Here is a 26,202-nt window from a genome sequence, read left to right as displayed (position 1 = left end):
AGAGGTAGAGCAACAGAGACAGCAGCAATAAACGTGGATGTGCAAGCATCTCTGTGGTCAGATATGATGTGCTCTGGGGACAAGTGCAGGAATGGTACATCTCTGTTACATAGTGCTTTTAGTTTCAGTTTTTTTTAAAAAAAACTCCACAGTAATTTTCATACTGGTTGTATCAGTTTGCGTGCACACACACACACAACACACAACACACACACACACACACACACACACACAGTACACAAGGAGTTCCTCACAGGTAGACCAGTGGACCATAAGAGAAAACCCTAGCTGGGTGGTGGTGCACGCCTTTAATTGGGAGGCAGACGCTGGTGGATCTTTGTGAGTTTGAGGTCAGCCTCCTCTCAGAGTTTGAGGACAACCATGGCTACAGAGAGAAACTCTTGAAAAATCAGAGAGAGAGAGAGTCCTAAAGTACACTCATAAAGATATGGACAGCTAATTTTTAATGAAGGTATCTAAAATACATTGGATATAACAGAGCCTTTCTATAAATTATGCTGCAAAGCTGACACCCATCAGCAGAACAATGAGAGTGGACTCACACATCTTACTTGGAGCAAGTCAGTTCAACATGGATCAAAGAACTGACTTACGAACCTGAAACTACTCCAGGAAAACACTTTGAGATACAGGCATAAGCAAGAATTTTTTAAAGAGAACTCAAAGAGTATAAGAAATCATCATAATCTGCAGGCTGTCGTTTTGCTCTGATGACAGTGTCCTTTGCTTTAGAGAAGCTTTTCAGTGTCATGAGGTCCCATTTATTGATTGCTGCTCTTAGAGCCTGTGTTGTTGGTGTTCTGTTCAGGAAGTTGTCTTCTGTGCCAATGAGTTCTAGGCTCTTTCCCACTTTTTCTTCTAACAGGTTTAGTGTGTCTGGTTTTATATTGAGGTCTTTGATCCACTTAAACTTTAGTTTTGTGCAGAGTGATAAGTATGGATCTATTTGCATTTTTCTACATGTAGACATCCAGTTAGACCAGCACCATTTGTTGAAGATGCTGTCTTTTATCCATTGAATGGTTTTGGCATCTTTGTCAAAAATCAGGTGTCCATAAGTGTGTGAATTTATGTCAGGGTCCTCTATTTGATTCCATTGATCCACCAGTCTGTTTCTATGCCAGTATCATGCAGTTTTTAGTATTGTTGCTCCATAGTACAGCTTGAGATCAGGGATGGATATACCTCCTGAAGATCTTTTACAGTAGAGAATTGTTTTAGCAATTCTGGGTTTCTAGTTGTTTCATATGAAGGTGAGAATTTTTCTTTCAAAGTCACTAAAGAATTGTGTTGGTAATTTGAAGGGAATTGCATTGAATCTGTAGATAGCTTTTGGTAAAATGGCCATTTTTACTATATTAATTCTGCCAAGCCATGAGCATGGGAGATCTTTCCATCTTCTGATATCTTCTTCTAATTCTTTCTTCAGAGACTGGAAAAATTTTTCATATAAGTCTTTGACTTGCTTGGTTAGGTTCACACCAAGGTACTTTATGTCTTTTGTGGCTATTGTGAAGAGTGTTGTTTCCCTAATTTCTTTCTTGACCCTTTTGTCTTTTGTATACAGGAGTGCTACTGATTTTTTTTGAGTTAATTTTGTATCCAGCCACTTTTCTGAAGGTGTTAACCAGCTGTAGGAGTTCCTGGTAGAATTTTTGGGGTCACTCAGGTATACTATCATATCATCTGCAAATAGTGATACTTTGACTTCTACCTTTCTAGTTTGTATCCCCTTGATCTCCTTCAATTGTCTTATTGCTCTAGCCAGGAAGGACACTGTTGTCAGAACAAAATGACTGACTACAGATTGGGAAAGGATCTTCACCAACTCTATATCTGACAGAGGACTAATATCCAGTATGTATAAAGAACTCAGGAAGTTAAACAGCAACAAATCAACTAATTCAATTAAAAAATGGAGTACAGAGCGAAACAGACAATTCTCAATAGAGGAATCTCGAATGGCAGAGAAACACTTAAAGAAATGTTCAATGTCCTTAGTCATAAGGGAAATGCAAATCAAAACAACCCTAAGATTTCACCTTACACCCATCAGAATGGCTAAGATCAAAAACTCAAGTGACAACACGTGCTGGAGAGGTTGTGAAGAAAGGGGAACCCTCCTTCACTGCTGGTGGGAATGTAAACTTGTACAACCACTCTGGAAAGCAATCTGGCGCTTCCTCAAGATCCAGCTATACCACTCCTAGGCATATACCCAAAAGAGGCTCAAGTACACAATAAGGACATTTGCTCAACCATGTTTGTAGCAGCCTTATTTGTAATAGCCAGAAGCTGGAAACAGCCCAGATGCCCCTCAGTGGAGGAATGAATATAGAAATTGTGGTATATCTACACAATGGAATTTTACTCAGCAATAAAAAACAAGGAAATCATGAAATTTTCAGGTAAATGGTGGGATCTGGAAAAGATCATCCTGAGTGAGCTGTCCCAGAAGCAGAAAGACACACATGGTATATACTCACTCATATAGACATATACTGTAGGATAAACCTACTAAAATCTGTACACCTAAAGAAACTAATCAAGACACACACGGTATATACTCACTCATATAAACATACAACATAGGATAAACCCGCTAAAATCTGTACACAACAACCTAGGAACCTGCCTCAGAGGGCCTCTGAAAGCCTCTGCCCTGCAGACTATCAAAGCAGATGCTGAGCCTGATGGCCAACTGTTGGGCAGAGTGAATGGAATTTTAGGTAAGAAGTGGGAAATAGTAAGAGCTGGAGAGGACAGGAACTCCACAAGGAGAGCAACAGAACAAGAAAATATGAAAACAGGGAAATTGCAAGAGACTCATACTCCAACCAAGGACTATTCATGGAGATAACCTAGAACCCCTGCACAGATGTAGCCCATGGCAGTTCAGTATCCAAGTGGGTTACATAATAATGGGAAGAGGGACTGCCTCTGACATAATCTGATTGGCCTGCTCTTTGATCACCTCTCCCTGAGGGGGGAGCAGCCTTACCAGGCCACAGAAGATGACAATGCAGCCACTTCTGATGAGAACTGATAGACTAAGATCAGAAAGAATGAGAGGAGGACCTCCCCTATCAGTGGACTTGGGGAGTGGCATGCATGCAGAAAGGGGAGGGAGGGTGGGATTGGGAGGGGAAAAGGGAGGGGCTTGTGGGGGGATACAAAATGAATAAAGTGTAATTAATAAAAAAATGAAACTAATCAAGAGGGAGGACTCTTGCTAAGATGCTCAATCCCTATCCAGAAAGGCAAAGAGGATGGACATCAGAAGGAGAAAAGAGGGAACAAGTCAGGAGCCTGACACAGAGGATCTCTGAAAGGCTCTACCCTGCAGACTATCAATGCAGATGTTTAGACTTAAGGGCAACCTTTGGGCAGAGTGCAGGGAATTTTATGAAAAAAGTGGGAAACAGTAAGATCTGGAGAGGACAGGAACTCCACAAGGAGAGCAACAGAACCAAAAAATCTGAGCACAGGGGTCTTTCCTGAGTCTGAAACTCCAACCAATACTCCGACCATGCATGGAGATAACCTAAGATCCCTGCACAGATGTAGCCCATGGCAGTTCAGTATCCAAGTGGGTTCCATTGTAATAGGAACAGAGACTGCCTCTGACATGAGCTGATTGGCCTGCTCTTTAATTACCTCCCCCTGAGGGGGAAGCAGCATTACCAGTCCACAGAAGAAGACAATGCAGCCGCTCCTGATGAGACCTAATTGACTAGGATCAGAAGGAAGGGGAGGAAGACCTCTCCTATCAGTGGATTTGGGGAAGGGCATGCATGCAGAGGGTGGAGAAAGGGAAGGGTTGGGACAGGAGGAGGGAGGGAACCACAGGGGGGATACAGAGTGAATAAAGTGTAATTAATAAAGAATTAAAAAAAAGAAATCATCATAAGACTCAGTAAATGTTATTACAAAAAAATTTAAGACTTTCCGCACAGCAGACGACAGAGTGATGTCTGAAGGGAGAAAAATCTTTTCCAGCTATACTTCATATAGGTGTTTAATATAGAGAAGATATTTAAAAACCTGCAAGAGTTAAACATTCAAGTCCAGCTAACATTTTCTAAAGAGTATTCTCTATGTAATGTTTTGAGAGGAACATAAGGCCAAATGTGAGACAGCCAAGAGGCACAGAGACTAAAAGGGCACACTAGGCCAGTGCCCACAGTAAGACAAAAGTTTAGCTTCACCATAAACATCAGAAATTTGGAATTTATATTGATTCTATGCAGCTTAAGTCATAGAAAGTTCTTGTCTGCAAGGTCAGTAGCTATGAAAAGGTAAAAACAAAACAAAACAAAACCTATAAAATATCTTGTTCTCTTTAAGAAAAGTATAATATGTTTAAATCTAGACATAAGCCATACTTAAATCCTGCCTGGTTCTCAAAGAAAATATTAGTCTTAGAAACTTAGGAACACTGCATTTTACACAACAGTCACATTATGAAAGAGATAGTAGATAAAAATATATGGATAAAATAGGTGGGTTCTATAATGCTCCCAGAATTTGGTGTTTGGTTGATTTCTAGCAAGGAGTAAAGATTTGGAGAAGAAAACAGACATTTCTAGGGTGGGAATTAACATCAACAAAACACAATAATCAGAAGGAGGAAGAGTCCTTATCAAATGCCTTGTTCGCTACTTTCTTAGGACAGAAGGATTTAGTTGAAGTGACTTAACCAATAAGACAATTTCTTTACGAATTTTCTTTAGGAACACAAATAGTAAGACATGTAATTCCTGTTGCACAGGCTGCTTAGAGCAGCAGTGGCCCAGAGCCCAAACACCCTGCATTACAGCATTTCATTTCATCACTGACTCGGGGCTTTCTACAACGTGTGTTTTTAGCTCTGTAAACAGTGAGCCGTAGTAAAACGAGTGGAAACTGCGCCTATTAGCTGTTATTGGAATAGTGAGAGAACTGATTCAGAACCTGAAGAATAAAGAGATTTTGAAGAAAGCTCTCACACAAATGCTGAAGAAATCACTTTTCCTGGTCCCGTCTCATCTATCTAAATATATGCACCCTAAATATATCTAGTCAAGACTCATTGGGCCTTATAAGATGCATTTGAATACCTACATCTGAACAGTGGGTGTCTTCTACAAGTCTGAAGAACACCAAAGACCTCATGTTTTACTTGGAGGTCCATGTTTTGGTTTAACAGCAAATCTAAAGATAACTGTATCTGTATATTAGTATTTTATCTGCTTTAACTATTCACAGAAAGACCACACAAGGGGAAGCTTGTTGTCTCCATGAAGAAGAACCTCAACATATGGTTCCACAGCTTTAAAGTGAGTCCTGAGAAAAACGCTGTTTCATAAGGAGCAAACCAGTTATGGACCATGATTATAGAAGACTGCAGTGTCTGCTTCTAAAAGGAATTGAAAATCTACTTATAGGCAGCTGCGAACCTAGAGGGACTCCACTTCCCTTTAGAAAAACCAGAAAACTCAGATCCTCCAAAAGTGATGCTATGTTCCCAGCCAGCATAGGGATTACTTTAACAGGACTAATGGAGAAGTCATGTCAAGAGTGAAAGAAAGAAAGAGAGAAAGAAAAAAAGAAAGAAAGAAAGAAAGAAAGAAAGAAAGAGAGAGAAGAAAAAGGAAAAGAAAGACTTTAAGGTGGTGAGACAATATAAATATTGACACGTGCAAAAGAAAATTCTAAGAGTAATTATAAAGAGAATACCAAACTATCTTTCCCCTTAAGTATAAATGAGGCCACCTGCCAAGATTCAGAATTTGAGTGAGGGGCATTTTTAAACAAAGACATGGAGGGGATGTCTTTTTTTTTAGTATCTTTTACATAACAGTGTTTTGGGTTTTTGTGTATGACAGAGAAAGTAAAAAAAGCAAGCAGCAAAGCTTGGAAATATTGAGATAAGTTCACCCTTCAGAATGGACACTTGTTCATAGCTTCATACAATGGATCAACTGTGTACCTAATAGAGGCCAAACAGTAAACCTTCGAAATCCTCATTTGAATCATCTCAGAATCTGGGTTCAATGCGGATTCTCATTTATCAGCCTCTGATTAGGCTGCAAATGCAGCTTTCTAACAAGTCCAGTGCACTATTAATGTTCAGCATCCTCTTGCCATACTGTACAAGAAACAAGCAGAGACAATGAAAGTGATTGGGACAGTCATGCTGAATAAATTAAGTGATTTACTGGGTACATGCAGCAGGATTCACTCCACAAAGAGAATGCATCAGGCATCAAGAACTAGGAGCCACAAACAGTATCAGGTTGATTTTTCCCCACGTGATAATCTCTACTGACTGTTTTCTGATTATAATTTCATTTTTCTTGCATGATTTCCTGTAGAGAAAGCGGTGCAGATCGGTCACCAATCCCAGCAGGCAGGCTGCTGCTTGGAAAGAGCCCCGGCTTTGAGTAGGAGCTAATCGGAGCTATTTGGTATATTGTTGTTAATGGGCAGGGGAACAAGAGTAGGATGGAAACTAGCTATCAGCAACAGGGGTTTAATGGCAGGCCTTGCAGGAGCCAGATACTGTATTCAGTCTCTCTACGCAACAGATCAATCTTAAGAGTCGACTCTGTCACACTTGTGTTACGGACGAGCAAAAACCTCAGGCTTCAGGAGGTGTCAGGAGACTGAAAACCCATCACTGCCTGGCTCTAAGTCTATTTTAGTTTATTTTGTTTCTTTGTTTTGGCTGACACATCCTGTTTTAATTGTTACGAAGGTGGACACTTTGTAAATGGTAAGGATTTGTACTTGTTATTACAGGAAGCCTATGTATGTGTTGACATTGTTTCTTTTGTGCATTTGGGTTCCAGGAATCCAACTTCATGAGTCTTACTAACAGATAATATTGATTTATTGAATCGAAAAAGCTGAAGGCTAAACTCCTGATTGTGGTAAATCCACCCAGGGAATCAACCGGATCGCTCACTTTTAAAATCCAGCTCAGATAAACAAAACCTTCCTGATCCATGAACACCCCCAAACTTGACAGTTCTGTCTATTGGCTTTTTAGAATGCTTTTTAACTTAATCTACTAATTATATATCGTCTTGATATTTTCCTTATATGAATCTAAGTTTTTTTCCTGGCTCTTCACATCATTACCTCCAGGACAATAGTTCACTTCTGCATGCACCATAGAAAGCAAATGTGACAAAAAGTGAATTGCCATTGGCATTAAGCACACGGTTCTATGGACATGGTAAATGGCCAAGCTCACAAGTTAGTAAAGAACATTTCATGAATATTGATGCTAATGGTCTCCTACGATTTCATGTCCCTCAAGGACACTGTGTGACAAAAGCAGATATTTGAAAACTGAGAACTGGGAATGAAGATGTGGTTCCAAGCACCCGCCTGACTATGGAAGAGCCCGATGAAGGAAAACAAACAAGCTAGGTCAGTCCCAACGAGAATGAGTAGCAAGTTTTAAGTAAACCAGAATACAGAATATCCAGCTGGAAGTAAGATTCAGTATGGATGGCGTTTCCCCCCTGGCCATCTAATACAAAACGGCAGTGACTTTAATCTAATCCTCATGCGGAGAAGAAAGAGGCATGTCCTGCCAGCTCTCAGCCCAGCCCAGGAAAACAAAGGTTAATGTTTTCCTGTCCTTCTTGTAATCAGATGTAACTTTTTGGCTTGGCATTTTCTAAGAGGATTTCTTCTCAAATTTCCATTTATACAGAACACAATTATTTGATTTATTTTGATTAGTCTTTATGTGATATTCATATTCTGATACTCTAGAGAAATGTGCAACTTTCAATTAAAAGCCTCTTGCCCCTGCTAATAAAAAACCAAACCAAACCAAACCCCTTACATTGGCATTGTCAGAACGGAGGGGAGTGGCCAGAGAGCACTACACGGGGCCAACTAATGAGGGCCTTGGAATACATGCTTTGACCTTTTCTAATGTAGCACAGAGGAAGGAGAAATGCTGGGAGGGCCCACGACTCCCACTCCTATCACCTAAAAGCCCTCTCATGGTGGAACAAGAGTAGGTATCTCTGATGAGGAGCTAAATTAATATAGAGCAGGAGCAGTCGTTAGCCAACGGTGAGACAGTACCTCAGCTGAAGAGACTAAGACCAGGGCTAATTCCTGTCATTACTTGACCCCTCCACTCCATTCTACCCATCTCACCTTCTCCCTCTTGCTCCCTGTTGATGCATTTTTGTTTTCTTCCTTCTGAATAAAGTTGATTTAGTTCTATGAATAAATGACTCAGTTGATAATACAACTTTGCTTCATCAGTATCAAAGCAAATACAGATAACCCTTGGTATCCATGGGAGACTGTTTCCAGACCTCTATGGATACCAAATGGCATGGATGTTTGAGTTCTTTATATAAATGGGTACAGGGCTTTCACCATGGCATATTTATATATCTTCCTATATATTTTGAATCACACCTTAATTACTTATATTATCTAACACAATATAAATACTATGTAATTTGTTGTTACATGATATTGCTTAGAGTATAATGACAAGAGAAAAGAGCCTGTGTTTGTTCAGCCCAGAAATAATTTTGTTACAAATAAATACTTTTGATTTGTAGTGTATTGGATCCATGACTGTGGCATCCACAGATAATGGGGGAATCACTATGCAAACTCAATAGACTCCATGGGGATAGCAAGAGAGAAGAGCTGCAAAGGCAGTAAAATGTACTAGTGCAGGCAATTTGCAAGGTGGTTTTCTGATCAGCACATACTTACGAAGTTATTTAGCCATTCCGCTTTGACAGGGAGCCAGAAATATTTTTGATCAGACTTTAACTATCTTCAGAATTATGTTTCTCCTCTTGTATTTTCTTTTCCCCAAACATCTGGGAACACAGGCCTGTGCTACCACACCTGCAGTTATTGGAATTAGTTACACCTGAGCAATGAAGGCACGCCCACCTGAAAAAGTACAAGATGGGCGACAGCACACAGAGAGCACCTGCTGAGTTTTGTTGATTTGGAATGACTTAGGTCAAAATTCTTCTTTCAAAAAAACAACTTCCCTTCCCCAAACAACAACAGTGTGAAGATAGAGCTGAGTTGTGGGGTGCCTGCATGGCATATGCAAGCCTCTGTATGTATGCCCAGTACCAGGACCCCACTACGAAAGACAGGACTGATATTGGACAGTATGTAATAATTTGAATTTGAGAAGTACCTGTATAGTTATATGTCAGCTGAATTGTTAAACTGGATGACCTCAAATTATTTCAAATTCAGCAATACACACACACACACACACACACACACACCTTACCTCAAGGTTCTTGCTATAGAACCAAGATCTCTCAATAATTTAAAGAACAATAATTCAAATAACTTTCAAAATAATTCAAAATAACTGAGTTATTTTGACACAGACTATGGTTTGGGAAATGAGGTGATTCTAGGCCCAGCAGGGTTGTTTTTGATTGCTGTTGCTGCCGTGTGTATGAATGTTGTACCAGTCAGGTGACGGTTGGCCAAGAGTTAACAGAAAGCAAAGCAGTTATTTCCATGGCAAAGACCATTTCTGTATTTCTATGGCAAATAACCATGTAGCCACACCACTGAAGAAGGTTGGATAAGATAATAAAGGTGAAACCCATACAACAAAGTATGGCATGGACAAAAGCTTGGTAATACTAGCTATGTCAATGCGCCTACAAAGCAGAACAAAAATACTTGAAGACTGTCATTTTTGATACCACGTATCCCCCCAAAAGGAAAGAACCTACACACTTTCCAGTGCAACAACCCAGAATTATATTTCCTTTTTATCTCTGTGTAAGTAATATTTTTTATTTCAATTTCTCTAATTTTCCTTAAATTCAATTTACAGAAAAATAACTGAAGTTTTAGAAATCACAAATACAAAGCAATCTTGGTGATGTCTTTGTGCTCTCAGAGACTGAAAGGCCTGAAATGTGAAGCTCTTCACTTTTTATGTAAAAGACAAGATAAGATTCATTATTTTGCTAATGTTGTAAGAGCACCTTTGGATAAATGCATTTTTTGACTAGGGATTATCAGGGAAAGTACCAAAAGTCTTAGTAACAGACAATTCACTTAATTAACCCTTTAGAGCAGCTTTATGGGTTTTGTTTGTTTGTTTGTTTTTGTTTTTGTTTTAAAAACAAGTATGCTCTTCCTGGCTGTGTTTGTTTTTTTAGAGCCAGCGGTGCCAGAAGTTTAGTATTATTGTCAGGCTTCTACAGAAATCTGTTTTGTGAGTTTATCTCTTTCAGTGGGAGGTCTGCCAGTGATAAATAGTGATTTGATTTTTACATATGAAATGGACTCACCAAAAGACAGCATCTTCAACAAATGGTGCTGGTGTGACTGAATATCCACATGTAGAAAAATGCAAATAGATCCATACTTACCACCTTGCACAAAAGTAAAGTCCAAGTGGATCAGAGACCTCAACATAAAACCAGATACTCTACACTAAACCTGTTAGAAGAAAAAGTGGGGAAGAGCCTTGACCTCGGCACAGGACACAACTTCCTGAATAGAACACCAACTCCAAGATCAACAATCAATAAATGGGACCTCATGAAACCGAAAAGTTTCTGTAAAGCAAAGGACACTTTAAGTAATATTTTTGTTGGTATTGCAAAGGCATTAAAGGAGGTGTCCTTATACATCTTGTAGCTTCAATGACACATTTTCCTTAACTTCTCTTAGTTCATATTTTTACTGGGCTATGTAACCTGGTCTTCGTTGGGGTGTTCAAAGGGAAATGTGCCTGTACTTAAGTATTTTGCTAGCCAAGGCAGAAAGATTTGGTAAAAGTCAAAACTTAAATGCATGTTTATAACCTGCCTGGAAATGTGTACCTGGCTTGAAATTATGAGGACTGGGCAAGAATACCTAGATGGCTCTGTAGCTGGTTGCTAAGTAGCAACAATAATCTAGAACTTGTAGGTCAGTGATGAGAGCTATCTCTAAATATGAGCCATGATCCCTAGAGAGCCCACAGTCCTCCGGTTGCTGGTAGGAGGGGGGCAACCACGTGCTCTGTTCTCTGTCGGCAATCATATAGCACAGAAATGAGCTCTTAGACTGTTCATTTGGTTCGCCTTCTCAATAGCCTACAATATCCGCGATAACCACCTCTAGCAATAAATGAGAACCTGGCAAACGGAAAAGCAGAGATTTTTAACTTACATTCCCTGAGTTGACTGGGTTACCTAGAAGCAAAGCAAGAATTCAGGAAGAGCTCTGTATCTGGTCCGACATTCTCTTTACATCCACTGATTATATTTAAAATGACTGCTACTGAACATTTCACTGCCTGTGTTGCAGGCTGATGTATTCCTGATATATTTTGTATCTTTATTTATAGGATTGGAAAGCCCACATGCATAAGCATACTTGTGGGAGGCAATAAACACAGAAGGCAGGCTGAATCCAAACTGGGTTTCTGTTCCACAGGCCTGGGGCTGCATAATGTAACAGTGAAATCTTCTAGGCAGGTCCTCATAGCTCGGTTCTCAGCAGGAGGATTTCAATCTCCCTTAGCATCTCACAGAGCTGTGCTCCCGTGGCGCAACTTCATGAAAGGCAATTTGGAAGGTTTTCTTTGCAAGTGTCAACCATCTAATGAGCAATGAATGAATGAATGAATGAATGAATGAATGAGTAAGTGAGGCAGAGAGAAAGGAAAAACCACGCTCTTCTCAAGTAATATCTTTCCACATGATAGATGGTAGTATTTCCCTCAGAACATTCCAGCAGCTGCTAAACACCTCTCAACAACTTAAAAAAATGCTGTTGTAGGGAGCCGCAGTGTTCTTAGAGGGAAGGTTGTCCTGCATCTTGAAAATTCTACACTAGCTGACGGGACTGGAGCTGAATGCCAGTCTACATATCCACATTTTAGGACTACTTACAGAAATTATTTTTGTTCATGGGAAGTACAACTTTCCATCCCATCAGGTCTTTTTTTTTTTCTCTTTATTTTATAGCTTGTTCATCTATTCCTTTTTTCCCTTCAAATTCTAGGTAAGAGCTAAGATTACTCTAAGCAAAGAAAGCCCTGCCTAAACACTAGAATATATTCAGACATAATGGCTAAACCCCAGCATATTCTTTTGTTTGTTTGGTACCTTGTGGTCAAGGGTCGTGAACACCATTTTTTTCCAACTTCTTTGAAAGTCAAAAGAGGCTTATTTTTTTTTTCAAGTAAATCGGATTTCATCGAAGTAAATAAATTTAGATTTCCCTTACTTGACCTGTGACTGTTAATGGCCACACGTCCTTCGTGCATCCGAATAATTGGCTAAGTGAAACAGCTGGTCACCTGGCCGCCCAGTACACAGAGCCTTCTAGAACTACAATTTGCCCTCCCTCTAGAGAACAGTGTAATTTACTGTGGACTGACAAAATGCGGCTGAAGAGGAAAGCCATTAGCCCTTTTAGCTTTAAAGCTAAAATTTTCGCTTAAAAGTTTACGCTATGTAAAACTAACTAGAGCAGAATCAGACTTTGAAATAAGTTTATTTGGAGGAAAAATTAGGATTTGAATTATCACAAATACTAATTCAAAATTAATCTCTTTTATTAAAACTATCCAATTGTACTTTCATTTATCTATTTTGGGTGTTGATAGGTACACCACAGCATTCCCGTGAGGCTCAGAGGGCACCTTGCTTGCAACTAGTCTCTCCTTTGACTGCATGGGTTCCCAGGATCTAACTTGAGTCATTAGCCTTGGCAGCAAGTGTCTTTACTTATTGAGCTATCTCACTGTCCATCCCTTTAAAAATTATGGTTGTGAATACCCATTTATAAAATGTAACATACAAAATGTGCAAAGATGATTTAAAAAAATCTTTGTTGTTATCCAATATCAGGTGAAATTTTTAAACAGTACACCTGAGGATTTATAGACACTTCAACTAAATTAAACCTTGAGAACCTAAGTAATTGTCTAGTCATAAAACTTGGTAGAACTCTTGGTGAGCATGTACAAAGTACTGAGGTTTTTGTTTGTTTGTTTGTTTGTTTGTTTGTTTTTAATTCTACCCAACACTTCATCAGCAAAGAGATGACACCTCCTCATCCTGAGTCACATGCTGGCCTAAGTCATTCAGATCTAACAAAGTCTCTCCTGTCTCATAAATGTTATGCCTTTCCATAGTACTCACCAATGGTATTAAACTCCCATACTTACCCTGAGGTCCTTATTGAGTTAAACCTTCTTATTTTGATATTTGATTTATTTATTCTTTGGACAATTCCACGTATGCATATAACACACTGTGTACATACCCAACTCTCCGCCCTCTAGTGTTCCCTTTCCGTCTTCCAACACCCCCTCCCCAAACAGATCTCTCTCCTTACTAGGCTTACCCAGGGTTACCCCTTCTGAGGATGGGTGTGGAGCTACCCAACAGAGCATGGTTAACTCACCAGTGTCTACGTCACTGAAGGCAGTGGCTCCCTCTCCTTTCTGTTAGTTCTCCGGTAAGCACAGTCCTATCCAGTCAGAAAACTTCATATGCAGTACCAGCCTAGTCATATGCCCACTTCCCCTTCCTTCATGATTGCTTCCACCACATTCTCTTCAGCAAGAAGGCTACCAGTGTATACCAGCAAGGGCATCTCGGGATCCATTCCTATACACGTTACTTTTAAAGACTGCAATTTATTCTGTGATCCGTCAGTTAGCAGCGGCATCAAGCTGGCATATCACTCCACACTACATAGAGGAAAATGGCCCCACTGGATTTCTCTGAGAAGCAGTTCCTCTGACTTTCATGCTGAGCCCCGCAGCCTCAGTGCGTTTCTTTTTACCCACAGCAAAGGAGGTAAAACTGCCACTATACTAAGAAGATATGTCATAACCACTACTCATCTCAGACTCATCTTCAGTTCTGTCGTGTCCCAAATTGGATGCCAATTTGTTACCACATCTATTCTGGTGGAGATTTGATCATACATTCGCTCTTAGATAGCGAACAAATGACAGATCAAAGAGGTAATTTCCAGCCAACTGCAGTTGGATGACTCTGACTAGGTTTACTAGGCTTACTTAAAGGGATATCAAAGGGTTATTTATAATAGCATGAGAGACTAAAACACAATTACCTCTCAGAGAGTCTCACCTCAGTATCGGTGAAGACACCACGGAGGCTGTATAAACACAGGAATGTTTTCTGTTCACCTCCCATCTCCTATAGCCTGAGCACCTTCAGAGACCACATGCTGGGAGGTCAGGAGAGAATAATGGATAATATCTTGGGTAAGAATCCTATACTACCTCCTTCCACTTGAATGTTAACAACTCCAACTACTATTAGCAGAGACATAACCATATTTTTCTGCTTATTTATCTTCATGACTATGGAACCTAGCATTTTATAAATCACAACAAACATAGGTTCTATGATGGCTGATGGTCATCTCAGGCCTAGATGAAACCACTTTACTTAAACACAGGACAAGGCAAATTCCACCTCTTCCATTCAGTAATCTTCAACACCTTCAAGTGGTTCTCTTTTCTGAGCCTTTAAACCTTTGAGCCACTACTTGTTAAATGACTACTAATGCCTTTTTTCCACCTCAGTCTGTTAGCCCATAACCTTTCTGAAGCAAGGGTCATATTCTGTGTACTACTTAGTCCCAGAATAATGGTTTTCAGTTTCAGTCTTTGCCAGTATATCTATGCCAATATATCTAGCAGGACATCTGCTCTCACTACATGAGACATTAACACGCTTCGGACAATACCAATCACTTGAGAGATGTTGATGCCTATTGCTGTTATTTTCTCACCCCTAATATATTCATAGAAGTAGCTGCTTCATTTAATAAATTACGGTGAAAGTAAGGAGTGGACTTCAGAAGCTAGGTCATAAAAGGCCTAAGAAGAATCTTCTTGATCTTTGAATAAAGGCCTCCATGGAGGAACATGATTTGTCACATGAATGGGCTACGGTGCAAACAGATCCTGTTCTTAGCCAAGCAAGTGGATAACTATTTCCCCAGTCAACAACTGGCTACAAATACGTGACCCCTTTCTTCAAGAAATTCACAAATTCTTCACCCAAAGCAACAACGGGAAGTCATGAATTCTATTGCTATTTGAACTTAAGGATAATTAAAAAATAATGAATAAGGAGCATAACAGTGTCATTCTTTCAAGACACAATACCCAGAAATATCTAGTCTATTAAGTTTATTAAGCACAGCTGAAAATTCAGCATGGAAAAAAGTGCCTTTCAAGTAGCATGGGCTGTAATTTGTTTCCAAATAGTAAAGCCCACTCTAAGAGTTTAAAGACTTTCCTTTATGTAACTTTGTTCAGACACAGTGAAGGACTTGGGGCTACTATAAATCAATCGTGTGGGTCAACATTGTCCCCATTAAACCTGTAGTGAGAGAGAGCAGAGCCCTAACAATCATGAGGCATGACTGTTATCCATCTCTCACATAAACCCTATCAGTTCAAGCTTCATGTTCTCATCTGTCAATAGCTAGTGTCTGAAAGGTGAAGAAAAAGATTTTGTCTGTAAAATAACCATGGAGGATTTTAAGGTGAAAATCAATAATTGCTCTCCTAGTTGAGTGTCCATTCCCTGACACTGAGATGACAAGTAGAGGGGCTTTGCCGGAAGGTTTCACCGTCTCTTCAGTGGCTACTCCAAGTCTTCTTGTCTGAGCTATGATTGATGAGGCAGCCATGCTTCCAACGGAAGATGAGTGACCTGAAATAGAAGCTGCTGCTGTTCACTACCGTTGGAACAGTTTAAATAAATCAACAATATTCTCTGGGTTATAGACTTTGTAATGGGATTTAACCAAAGCGATTTATATCCTTTGCACAGTGTCCACAAAGGGCCTTCTTTTACCTAAATATTTATTTGGTTAGTTGCTGCACCCCCTATTTTTTTCATTCCTCATTCCCCGTGCCTACTGATGAGTGCATGTGTGTGTGTGTGTGTGTGTGTGTGTGTGAGATCTATTACATTGCTTCATGATATCACAGCGAGCAGCAGTCTGATTGAAAAATGCACAGCCTATCTAGTCCCTAGCACTTTCAGGCACCGTATTATAGCCTGGGCACTATAATTATTATGATAGCCTTCCCATAACAGCTGTACGTGAAGCATATATGATATGCTGGAGGTTCTGGGTACAATGGTGAGTAAGAATCATTTTATAGAATGTATGTACAGTCTATATACATTGAGACAAGACAAATGTAACCACGAGTCATCAACAATGATCATGTGACAGGGCAACAAACAGCACAGCCTTGGTAGAACAAAAGTCTGACAACTATCCTTTGATCTCTCTGGCCAGAGGTGTAGGCAGAAGGGTTTTCACAGGGGAGAAAGACATCTACACACGGATCTAAAGTGCAGTAAAAAGCAGTGTTAGAGATTTCTGCACAGGATCCAAGAATTGACCAGAGCTGAAGTGGGGAGGGAAATGTCAGAAATGACAGATGATGTGAGTAGCATTTGAAATACAGTTAAGCTGGCAGAAGAGGCAGAGGAAAGGAAGTGTGAAAGGAAGAAGGCATCCTGGGGTAGAGAAGAAACACACAGAAATGAAAACATAGCATCTTAGGCTGTTATCTCTGAAGAATGATTTATTCTGTTTACAAGAAGATTTCCCGGGCAGATGAGTGTGGCATTGCAGTATTTAGGTATAAAACACAAGCTGATTTTCTAAGTGGGATCTTGTAGATTTTTCTTCTGGAGCATGGACAGTACATATGATTGTTTAATTCAGGAGAGTGACATTACAAGCTGCTTTCTATAAAAAAAAAAAATTGACTCTGGTTCATCTACCTTTCCTTCCTACACTTCCATCTTCCCCTTTATGGTGATCTTTGCTACCAATACAGTAGCGAAGCTTTAAAGTAACCCTCCAGAGGCATGCAGTGTGCAGCCTCTGCTTAGCAAGTGGAATTCTATTATGGGAAGGAAAGATGTTATTGTCACTAAGAATACAGTAACCTAAATGTGCGGGTTTATTTTAGCAGGATCTGGCTATTGAAAGAAGCGTTAACATCAGTGGTTTCAGAGCGCAGGTTTCCCAACCCTTTTTATTCCCTGTAGAATGAACCTGCAGTTCTCTCACTGTGAAAACATGGGTGTTGAGAAAATGCCATTTACAATGTGGATGTCCTGGCGGCATCCATACTCATTGCTAATACTTTCTCTTTTTTTTAATTTTTATTTTTTTAATATTAGTTACAGTTTGTTAACTTTGTATCCCTGCTGTGTCCCGTTCGTTCCCTCTTTCCCTCCCAATCCTACTCTCCCTCCCTCATCTCCTCCCTGCCCCTTTCCAAGTCCACTGATAGGGGAGGACCTCCTCCCCTTTCATCTGATCCTGTTTTATCAGGTCTCTTCAGGACTGGCTGCAAAGTCCTCCTCTGTGGCCTAGCAAGGCTGCTCCTCCTTCGGGGGGTGGGGGAGGTCAAAGAGCCCTCCATTGAGTTCATGTCAGAAACAGTCCCTGTTCCCCTTATTGTGGTACCCACTTGGATAGTGAGCTACTTTCATAGGGAATATTTGCGAAGATAAAATACCCACTTACTGAAGACTAGCGATATTGCGAATCCTGGGAAATGGTTCCCTCATCTTGCATCTTTAAAAAGAAATTCAGGGTCCAGTTCCCAACTTTAACAGGGCATTGTTCTTTTAACCCATATTCTCAGGCTAGGTTACTAAGTTGGCTGTGCTGTCATTGAGTTTGTTAATTTTCTTTTTCAAAAACAAACAAACAAAAAAAGCAAGAGTATAAGCTTTTATCTGATTAATGTTTCAACATTAATTTTATATCTAGGAAAAGAAGTTTAGTGTGGTGGATGAAGGACTAATGGATATAAAGAATGTTAAGAATCTGCAGAATTATCTCGGACAATTGGCACATATTTGATTCTAGATTCTCTAGTGTAAAATTTGAAAATTCGACCTTCAGAGTACTTAAAGTATTAAAAATTAGTAGACATCAATTTGCATTTCTTGATTATCCTAAAAGAATGTAAACCAAGCTGGCACAATTCAGAAATTCTTTAATTATATATTGATTTTCCTCTGAAGTAGAAACAGTAATATGAATTATAAAAATCAGAGATGTCCTTTATTTTTAGACTTGCTGTGTACCAGGCGCTAGGCACTTTACAAGTGTACTATTTTTAAACAATCCCAGGTGGTATGGATATATACATATGTGATTAAAAAAAAAAAAACCACTAAGGCTCAGCTATTTTGTAAACCTATCCAAAGAGTTATGTGACTAATAAGTGGGTGAGTTATATCACAAATTCCCATGTCTTACTGAAGACTGTGCAGCTACTCTTATGCCGAGACATTTGCTAACTAAGATCCCTTGAGCTTTCAAATTCCAAGCCTAGAGCACCAATGGAAAGTTGCTTTATCTGTTTCTTTGATACCTGTGACCAAAACCAGCAAGTCAAAGTAGCTCATCAATAACATCACCCAACAAAGATTTAAATTTATTCAAAACAAATGATCTGTCAGCTCTCCCCTTATATAACCTGGGACTGGCTGCTCCTTTTCATTTTACAAAGACCTGGAAATAAAACCGCTTTGATCAGGTTCATGCACTGATTATTCACTATCTGAAAATGACATCTGAAAGATTAAAATTATGTAACATGCAGAATAAATTGAGGTAGCCATTCAACCAGAAACAGGGCATTAAATAGACTTATCTGAGTTAGAAAGTCTAGTGATTCCTAAGCTTGGCATACTGTACCATTTGGCTTTAATCATGGATGTCAGAAAGAATTTTCATTTCAATTAATCGATAAGAAATATAGATCAGAATGGGAGGTATTTAACATCTCTTCTAAGTGTTAAAGGTAAAACTCACCCTCCAGCTCTCATCTACACTTGCCTCATATTTCTTATAGTCAGAACTCCTTTATTATCTATGCTAATGAGTTTGAATATGTATGCCTTTAATGGCTTCCTCACTAAGTCAGTCTTTCTTGCTGAGGTTGTGAGATCTGTCTGAGGTCAAGTGAATCTAATTGCCTTGATTCATACCCCCAACTTGCTTCCACCTGAGAAAGCTGGAGCACTTGGTCCATTCCCCAGAGCTTCTGTGCCTGCACCTCTAAAAGACAGATGAGGTGAACACCTTCCAGAATGAATCAAGTCATGAACTCAGCTTATAGACAGCACAGAAGTGTCCAAGATGGATATGTGGCTGTTATTGTAGGACTCTAAGGTTCATCTCTTCCTTGTCTCCATGATATTTGTGCTCCTCTACTTGTAATTACCTGGTACCATCCTGTCATTGTCATTTCATTAGCAACAAAGCTCATTTAGAGTAGGAGTTGTGAATTAGGACTCACCTACATTACCTACCTAATTGTGTAGTTCTTTGTCAATATCTTTGACAATATCTTATTGTCAAAAGTCCTTAGAGGTATCTATCTTAAAAGTTTACAAACACACAGAATGTGAACTCATATTAAGTAGTATGAAATACTAAAAATCCCTTATTTAGAATTTGAGAAAGAATTTATGCCTTAACAAATATTATGTGCTTTTACAGTTAGGTCAGAGATAATTTAGGTGTGTGTGTGTGTGTGTGTGTGTGTGTGTGTGTGTGTGTGTGTGTCAGAGAGAGAGAGAAATAGAAAAAGAGAGAGATCTAAACAACTTCCACCTTGGCAACAGGTAGGTGAACACCTAAATCACTTGTAATAGTTCACGAATGTAGAAAACTTAATCTGTAGTTGTCCACATGAATCTGGATTAGGAGCAGAAGTGAGCAGCAGCAGATACACCAAAAGCACTTCATGGGGAGCATTTTATCCTTGAGACTGGAGAGTGCACATTGGTAAGGGGCAAGAAGACAGTGGGTAGATTACCTAGATACGAGAGTGAGTGTTGGACAGTGGACCAGGCTCTGTTAAGAAATTAACTGACATCCTATCACCACAGGGTCAAGTGTACTGTTGTCAACTGGACTGATTTACACCCTTCAAGTGCTTGGTTCTGTCCACTACCAATGAGTAGTTTATTTTTCTTCAATAACATAGAAACTGTATCTTCAAGAAAGAAAAGAGGAAAAAAAAAAAAGGATGAATGTAAGAGCTGTAAAACCCTTTCACAGATAAAGGAAATTCAAATGCTGTGACAAACGAGTCACTCTGAGAGATGGCTGCAGGGATGGCTGTAACCCTTCACCCCGAGGTTACCTACGTTGGAATAAGCTGTTGTTTGGGGAGGCTGGTTAAGCAATGAGACGAAGATCAGGTTCTCAGAGACTTCCTGAGGCTTCAGTACCAGTCAGGACAAGAGTCAGCAGAAGAGCCACCTGCTAAGGAAGACTACTGGATTAAGACAAAAAGAGACTTTTTTCTCCTGTGGGCACAGGACATGATGCGGGATTCTCTCGAGGGATCTTAAAGGTTAATGTTCCTGCAGGCAGGATTCATTCTCTAAAATGAAGGCAAGAATAAAACTCCAAGGCACTCAGGAGGTTTATGTTATGATTAGGTTATATATGCTAGGATGTGAAATAAATTACTTCATTGAAAAGTGAACTTTTATGGTGGAGGAGTATACATTTAATGTATACATTTAATGTACATTTTAAGATTCCTTGGAATCTTCAAAATACATTGTTCATTCTGATGAAATCTGTTGATCAAATTTCAAATGTTGCTTCTGTATGACTTTTTTTTTCATTTCTCATTTGATTTGTATGTTTTTATCAAGATGTGCTAAATTTAGCTGCTGGATATTTCCATTTCTTATGCTGCCGCTGCGAGTGAGAGTTCCAGGAGAACATACATAGCCAGGTAGAGAAGTTTGCAGTTTGTATCTAGAGGTGCATAAACAAGTTCAAGTGAAAACCCAAAAGAAAAGCAAAGGAGCAGCTTGAAAGCCAACGACATATGAGTGTATATTCACTAAAAATAGCATCAGATTGTTTCCCCTACTGTGGCATGTGCTGTTTAGCTGATCTTATTTTGAAGCAAGTCATTCACGAAGCCAGGTTTGCCAGAGGTATCAGATGCTTTCAAACTTGAAGGGTTTGAAATATCAGCTGTTTGTCAGGGAGAACACTGTACATAGTCAGGTGCCCCCTGACACCTTCCATCTTCCTTGGTAAGAGATACTTAACATCTTTAATTAATATGTGTGTGTGTGTGTGTGTGTGTGTGTGTGTGCATGTTCACGTGTGTTCCAATTTGCATGTAGGTGTGTGCATGAGTTTGCACCACTTCAGGTGTCCCCATGAGGAACACCACCTATACCCTTTGAGACAGGATCTTACAAGCTAGGGTCAACCGGCTGTGCAGTGAGCTCCAGAGAGGCCTCTGTTTCTGCCTGCCAACACTGGAATGGCAAGTATGCAGCACTGTGCCCAGTACTGCTCGTGGACTCTGAGGACTGGACTCAAGTCTCTGTGTCTCTCCAGCGCTGTTAGTGAGGCAACCCTGTTTTCAAACAAAGGCACTCCTCATGTAGAGGGCTAGTGTTGGCTAGTGAGGGTGGCTGTTAATGTGCTTCAGACTGGAACCCACTGGGGCAGGGGTGAGCACATACTTTAAGCTCTCTAGGGAGTAAAGAACGTTGCGCTTCTTGCAGCTAGACCTTCACAGGAAAGCATGCAGATTCTAGGGTCATCATATATCAATACGTCATCAAGATACATGAAAATCACCAGACTTGGGATGCTTATGCTGAGAGACCCAAGATAACCTGATCCTTGGCAATGTCATCTGGCTGCTGATGGTACAAAGTTTAAAGCCTATTCCATATCTAGAAAATAGGTTTGTTACTAAACAAGAAAATTTGCCATTTAGGTCTAAACTGTTCCATTCTTTCCTGGAGAAAGAAACCGCGGAAGAGAGCTACAAAATCTTTACTTTAGGGGACACCTCAAGAGTAGGGAGGAAGCTGGGTATGGTCAAGAAGAGCTATACTTTCAATACCTGTGATCTGTCTTTATTTTATAAATGGAAAGTGTCACCTACAATCAAAAGTGCTTTGGGGCTGTCAAATTCATTGAAGTTATGCTTATGTCAAAAACGCCATCCATCCTGAAAGACAGAAAAGTGAAGGCATTCTTTGTGATGTAATAGGCAATGCCAGGAGGCATAGAGCCTCCTAAATCACCCTTCCTTGGAATCTGAGAAATAAAAAAAAACCATGTCTACATGGCCCTCAAGTTAGTAATTTTGCCATAAAAAGTCATAGTAGGTAATTGCTCGATTCCATTTACATAGCTTCTCTCTCATTTCTTTGCTTAGAAGTGGGAACAATCAGAATTCCCCATGATGCTCATTACTATAAATCTTTCACTCCCGAAGATACATATTTATCTTTAAACAACATGTCTTTAAGTCTATGTTTTAAATGACTATCCTAGTTGCAAGCTGCCACTTTACAAGGCTATTTCCTTTACTTTTTATTGAAATTATTCATTTATTTATTTTTTATTTATTAAATTTTGGAGGGAATAAGGAAAGATTAGAATTATACAATGACTACCAACCAATGTCTTATAATTTAGACATCTATTGTTAGCTTCAATTTCTACCAAACAAATGTTTTAAATGATGGCCGCTGGACACATGACAGTGAGAGTAAGCTAACAGTAATACAATGACCACGTAGCACTTTGTCATACCAACAGGAATTCCATAGACCAGAGAATTAAGAGGCTTGGGGTTGTCATTTCCCATATGAATGTGATCCACCCTTGCAAATCGGCCAGAGAAGCATCAATAACTTCCCCAATGAAATCAAGGGCAATGTGAGCACTCATGGGTCACAGTCTCTCTCAGCGAGCCTGTGCAGGTCACTTGTAGAGCTTTGCTAAAGCTGTTTGCTTGTCTGCTGCTCTCACTTGCTCAGAAACTAGAGTTCCCCGACGTTCTGATATAAAGCACAAGGTCACCAGCGAACAAGCGAACAAGCAAGACTCAAGGTCTTCTCAAGCCCTCGAAGCTCTTGCCAAAGATAGGAAAGGTCACTTTGCCTACTTCATGTTGTTTGTTCCAAACGAAACACAGCCTGAGATGTTCAGTGTGGCCAAGTACAGGCCATGGTAGCCTCGAGGGTGTGCACTTAAAACTGTAAAACGGCTGCAGGAAGTTGTTTCTTAGCTCTCAACTGACCGTCCCATTGCTAACTGTTTTTCCTGTGGTTTTAGCCCAGAATTACAGTGCCTCAGGCAGTGCTCAGCCCATTCTAATCAGAAGTCTCGATTAGCAGTTACTTACATGACTGGTGAATTAAAATAGATGACTCAGTCACTGCTCAGAAAAATCTGTGAGCTGAAGGGCCGCACAGAGGAAAGAGAAAAAGTGAGTGAATAGCAACAAGAAGATTTGGAAGAACTAGATGGCTTACTCAGGAAGCAAGTTTATTTTGATGTTAGAAATACTGTACAAAGGGTCATTCAAAATAGATTTTATTGGAAACTTTGAAGATTCTCACATTACTTAGCTCTTTCAATTTTCGGTCTAGCGCAAAGGCTATATTCCACCCCAAACGACTAATGATTGTTTTTGAAGCCACTAAAAGCAACCTTGGAGAGGGAGACTAATTAGGATACCTCTTAGTCCATAACTATTAAAATAAAAAGATAAATATACATGTACACAAACATTTGCAAAAGTGCTCAATAAATTTCCATGTTTTTAATGTGCAGGAGTTCTGTAGGCCAATTAGTATGAAATGCAATTTGCACCGATTCTTCAGGGCCAAAGGGAGCACACAATTACCTTGACTTGTTAATTTAGCATTTGATGGTAAATTGCTCATATTGAGTGTTTTTTCTCCCAGTGGTAATAATACTCCCCCACAGGAACACAAACTACGCAGTGATATCACAAACCTCTTCACGGCTTCAATTTACATTACATTTTAAAGATGGTGTGTGGGGGAGACAGGGACAGCGCTACCTGTATTACTTACTGGATCCCTACAGTCACCTTGTGAAGAGATTAAGGATGGCACACTTTGCCCCCAGTTGGATATGCATTGTGTAGGTGGAGCACCCGAGGCTTGGTGAGCTTACGTTGTGCACAAATCTAATTCTTTGGTTAAGCTTTATGTGGTCCTATAATGGAGAAATGCTGAGGAGAAAGAAGTAACTTTACAATTTAAAACAAAGTCTTCACGTACATTCTCCAGGCTTTGTCCTTAGTATAAATACGTTACCATTTTTCTGAGTACCAGATTATTACATGTTGTGGCAGGACACTTAGCTACCTAGCAGGGTCCTTTACTTGGAAATACACGCTGGTAATGCAGAGAACTTCAGTTTGGCTTCATTGTTTCCTGGCTGGGGGACCAGGAGCTAGACACGATCCTGCTTTGGTCATGTCATACTATGATGCTTGGAAAGAATAGCACTCTTAAGCCAGGTGTGGTAGTGCATGCCCTTAATCTCAGCACTTGGGAGAAAGAGGAAGGTGAATCTTTGTGAGTTTGAGGTCAGCCTGGTCTACAGAGAGAGAGAGAGAGAGAGAGAGGAGAGAGAGAGAGTTCCAGGACAGCCAGGGCTGTCTTGAAAAAGAAAAAAAAAATAATCTGCATTTTTTATTTTTCAATAGATTTTTTTTTTTTGTGGAGTCTTTATATATGAAAGGCTAGGAGAAAATCACTTACTAACTGTATATTTTATAAGCAGCATTATCGTTTTAAGCAGGCATACAGGTAATACTATATCTACCAAATTAAAGTATTATATATTACTAGATATGTATAAAAGGGGAAAAATTGTGTCAAATGCTATCACCATGTTTTTGACAGCTTTTTTTCACTGGGGACTGGCATCGTACACAGTTAAGTGAACGAAACTCCAGGATGCCTGCTGCTCTGAGACCCATTCTGACGCAAATAACCACACGAGATAGATACACAGATGCTAGGCTAGTGGAGACCCTCTGACCCATCCCTCAGAATCTGAGCTGGAGATACCGAAGAGAAAAGCTACAGGAGAAAGGACACCGTAAGGGGCTCATTGTGCTCAAAGGGATTCTGTTGTTTAAAGCAGCCATGAGGTAAGTAAGATATGTGCAGGCTCATGCTGCTGTGAAGGTGGGGTAAAAATCCAATAAAGTAATTCAGCGCACTTGACGCTCCACTGTCTTTTAGCTTCTGTCTTCACTTGCGCTTTGGTCCTTTCTACTGCATTCTCAGGCAGTGAACGCAGGTTCGCATTTTCCTTCCTTTTAAATTTCCGAATTTCTGACGACTACAGCTTTGTTAACGTTTAATCCAAGAATTCAGTGTTACTGCAAGACAAAAGACACTGAATAACAGATGCGTATCCATAGGATAAACCCTTGTTTTCTGTTGTTCTTCATGTTTCAGACACAGCACAGTCACATTTCTGGGGAAGAGGCAGCAAGGGCAGTCACTAGTGTATTAGGACTCACACAGCCATTCTGGTTTCTTGGCTTTATTCCCTGTTGTAGTGTTTGAGATACTTGTTAACTGCATAATAGAAATTAACTGTAATTTTGCTGACTGTAGATTACAGAAAGTGGTAGGAACAAAAATACGATTGTATCTGATAGACTAGGAGTTAAATAGAGGTGAAGTGCCAGCCATATATGATGACTCAGGACTCTGACACCAATTTAGGAATTCTTAGAGAAATTTTCAATTGGGGAAAAAAAAAGTTCCCGATTCGGACTCTCATTTTAAGACAGTTTGCTTTTCCAATTTTTAGCTCCCCATTCTGAAAAAGTTTGATACCATCGTGTCCTTTCTGTGATACTTCTCTGTCTAAAAGGTGAAAAGAATCAAGCCATCTCTTTTAATCCTTTAAAACCTCTCTCAGTAGAATTGGGTTTTCTAATCCGAAAATGATAATCCCTGGTCAGGTAGGTTAGACACAACCACCTCCTGTCATGCACGCTCATAAAGCTCCTCCCTCACATCTACTGCTCATCCTACAAAGAGCTACTGGGAGGCTTCATCTTACCCAGGACAAGACAGTTGACTGTGCATCCAGATTATGAGGGTACTGAAAGCCTCATCCCAGGTTGCCCTCAGTCTTACTGCTGATACTGCACCCTCTGCCCTTGGCAGTTACTTTACTCCTTACCAACTGTAAAGCGTTCCCTGTGGAATACCGAGTACCTGGAGAGAAATTTAGCACCTTAAATCCCTTGTAGCTACCACGGTAGGAAAT

General features: G+C 39.9%; 1 protein-coding gene across 2 annotated transcripts in view; it reads right to left on the bottom strand.

Annotated features, from left to right (window-relative positions):
• Prkg1 (protein kinase cGMP-dependent 1) overlaps positions 1-26,202 on the bottom strand; it is a 1,075,213-nt gene that overhangs the window by 703,086 nt on the left and 345,925 nt on the right. The gene's annotated exons all lie outside the window — the stretch shown is intronic.

Source organism: Psammomys obesus, unplaced genomic scaffold (assembly GCF_907164565.1).
Source record: "Psammomys obesus unplaced genomic scaffold, mPsaObe1.curated_primary_1811, whole genome shotgun sequence".
Taxonomy (NCBI): domain Eukaryota; kingdom Metazoa; phylum Chordata; class Mammalia; order Rodentia; family Muridae; genus Psammomys; species Psammomys obesus.
The sequence above is the reverse complement of the archived record's forward strand: the minus strand, read 5'-3'. Positions and strand labels throughout refer to the sequence as shown.